Raw genomic sequence first — 3,739 nt, forward strand, 5'->3', positions numbered from 1 at the left:
GAACAAAATTTAAATTTTGAAATGACTGGAAAGTGTATAGATTTGGTTTTGAATTTATATACTTTGCATGCTTAATTTTAATATATTATTATTATTTTATTTCTTGGTTTATCTAACTAAAATGTTTATTGCGTATTGGGTTGTCTAGCCCATTATATCATTTCTTACAATTTTTACAGATTCAAAAGCTTAACTCGAAAATTTATCATTAAAAAAGCGATTAAAGATAATATTTTTACTTTTTTTATTTAGACTAAATTTTGTTAGATCGAGTTGATTTAAGATTTTGGAATATTATTGGTTTTGTAAGTCTTTTAATTTTATTATTTGAATTAGAATTTGAATGTTAATTACTTAAAATTATTCTACTGCTTGTTTATGACAATATGATGAGATGCTTTGCATGTTTGTAGGAAAAACTTCTTATGAGTATGTGGTGGTTGCCGCGACCCTCAGCTCGTGATCTTTGATCGGGGCCATGATATTTTCCTTGGTAGCATAAAGTCTAGTTGTCTACGAAAAATATATATAAACCATTGGTAGATAATGTTTTCTCATAGAGCTTCGAAGCGCAACAGTCTCCTTGTGCTTTCGTATTTTTGTTTTTGTACAATTAATTGGTGAAATACTAATTAAAATTGAACATAGCAATTGCACAAAACTTTTAGATTTTCGCTTTTGTTTCACTTTTTTTAATGATAATATGTCTTTGCTAACAGTAGCTCTAAAAATTTAAATAAAAGGCTTTTTTTTCTTCACTGGTTTCTGAAAACAAAAGGCAACGCTAAAGTTAAACCACGTCCAATTAATGTATATGGGACAGCTTATGCATTGTTGAAAGGAATCCTTGATGAGTTTTTTGAGCAGCGTGGCGGATGAAGAACCACTCAATTTCAAAACTACCCTTGTGACAACTCTGCTTTGTCCCCCACTTTTCTGGGGCAAAGACCTCGATGACAACTAAACCATGAACACAAGACGGAAGGAACAGTAAGCAAAGCAAACAGCTAAATTGCGAATTCTAACATTTTCTTGAACTCTTTGAAATTAATCTTACCGTCCCCATCTTCATCATAAGCCCTTAGCATCTTCTTGCAATCCTCTAATTCTTTTCCTTCTTCGAATCCCAACTTCTGCATGACGCTCCGCAGCTCCTTGTCAGATATGAAACCATCACCATCCTCGTCAAACACTGCAAAAGCCTCTTCCAACTCCTCCAACGTCGCTTCTTTCTCCTCCAACAAGATGTAGGCTTCATCCATTAGCCTGCAAGCTTTACACCTTCCACCGCACTCTTCGCCGGTCTCCTCCTCAGAGTTCCACAAGCCAAGCTTCGTCATCACCATCTCAACATCACGAGCACCGCTGATTACTCGTTCACCAATGGAAGAAATTAGCTTGTTGCATGACTCACAAGCATTAGCTTCTCCTTTTTGATCCACCATGTTCGGATTTGAAGGCCCATATGGAGTGACCAACTTGATTCGGTTTTGCATGCAGTCGATGAACCTTATGCAGTGGCAGTGGAATTTTGCAAAGAGATGGCCTAAACGGTGGACAAACTCCATAGCAGTGCAAAAGAGTGGGGTGGTCATAACATTTAAGACCGAGTTGTATGGTAAGGCTCGTACTTCTGCTTGCAAAAGAAGTAATTAAGGAGGTTTATGTTGTTGCAGTAGTTGATGGTGGGATGAGGCGATCGATTAGGACGAAGAGTCTATGCTCTATATGAAGAAGATGGGGTTACGTGGAGTCGTTAAACCACTAAAGCATAAGTAGTTTCACCGAAGATGGTGGGAACTTTCTCGGACGTGTTGTTTTATGGAATATGTTGGCTGAGGCTTTCCTTTAGACCACCGTATGGAAGAAAAAGGCCAACGTATGGGGTCCAGTTGACTTGACTCAGGTCTCCTATACCCTTGACTTGAAAGTACACCAAACGGGAGAGGACGGTTTCAAAAGCATTTTTTAAGATGTTAAAGGTTAAAGGTTTGTTTTTAGGAATTTTTAGCCAATAATTCCCTATCTGAGCCAAACTATATATTATTGTTGGCTTGTTTATAGAACCCAAGCAACACGCTAGCTAGTCCTTTCTAGGACAACAAGATGTAATCCAAACCAAGTGAACTCAATATCAGAAAGAGTCCAAATGGATCGTCCAGCTAGTCCTGCTCTACCTATTTATTTATTTTTCAGAGCAAGAAAATGGTGCATCCGTTGTGTTTTATTTCACAAATAGAAAGAGGAGCAAGCAAGCATCCAACTTAATTATAAAGAAGCGTTCTAATACAAAATTGAAATATGCAATTTTTGCAATTTTGCAAGTGTTGATTTAGTTCAAATTATAAAATTATTCAAGTTCCTGTTGCTATGCTATTTTATCTATCACGCCACCGCATCTTACTTTTAAAACATAGTATTATCCTTTGATTTTCGGAACGTTATGTCTTTATTTCTTATATATATATATATATATATGCAATATAAGTAATAAAATTCTTTTGTTACTTATATTGTGTAGTGAATGCTCTAGAGCATTTATAAAGGGATAGAAGAGATGTAATTGCCATGCGATTAGGTCTGCACGGGCCGAACGGTCCTAGAGAAGGTCTAAATATTATTGGTAGCGATCCTGAGAAGGATTCGACAACATTGAGGTAACATATTTGCAAAGAGAAAACAGGCAGAAAGAAAAATAATAAAAGAGATGAGAGAGCGAGAAACATATTGCTAATAAATTGTGTATGATAGAGAGTGAAAAACAACACAAAACATGGGAAAGTAAGCATGTAGAAAGCCACACATATATATCCGCCAGCACCCATGTGTAATTTTCTCTTCCTAGGGTTGGTTTTTTGATTAAAAGAAACTAGGGTGTTGAGAAAGATTATGTATATATAACTTGTTCATAGTAACTAGTTGGTAGAGATATATCAAGTTGGTAGCCATTAAATTCAAAAATGTAGGCAGATTTGCAAGAAAAGAAAAACTATATCTAAGCAAATTTTAGTAAATAAATCAAAGGGAGAATAATTCTAAACCATTATGTAATACACAAAATATTCAAATGTAAATGAAATTCTTGCTAGGGATATGAAAATGCTTTTAATTTTATTGACTATTAATTTCAGACTATCAAGATGTGACCCTCAATTTTCTTGTTGGAAAGAGATAACCATCCTGGGAGAAAGAAAAAAAAGTAGAATAAGGAGACTATCAAGTCAAAATTTTTGTATAAATAAAATACAAAAGATGCAATCAAGTCATCGTCACCTCCTTTAGAATGGCAGGATTATAACAAGTCTGATTCTGCGTTTATATATATAGACACACACACACACTCATGATGGCCGAAGTGGGATCACTCATCATGCTGGAATAATAGAATTTTTTATAAAATTATAAAAAAAATTCTCCAGTGAGAATATATTGCAAAAATTTATATACGTCAAAACATTAGCTTCACAAGAGAGGATAACCTTGTCTAGGTTATTGTTTAGCTTATGGAAACATGATAGCCATCCAAATTGTGATAAATTCTTACTAAAACATCACTACTTAAGATTTAATGATTTGATATCGCTCCTTTCTACAGATATGTGTTAGTGCTGGACATATATCTGAAATTTTGGAGAGTTTGCATTGGAAATTTCCCCACTTTCATGTGCAACAACATTGTTGACCCACGTCCACTTGCACTTTTCTGAAAGCCATGGGTTGGGCCCAGATGGGATGTTGT

Source organism: Phoenix dactylifera, chromosome 8 (genome assembly GCF_051530095.1).
Source record: "Phoenix dactylifera cultivar Ajwa chromosome 8, Ajwa_hap1_PhDact_Kaust_v1.1, whole genome shotgun sequence".
NCBI lineage: Eukaryota > Viridiplantae > Streptophyta > Magnoliopsida > Arecales > Arecaceae > Phoenix > Phoenix dactylifera.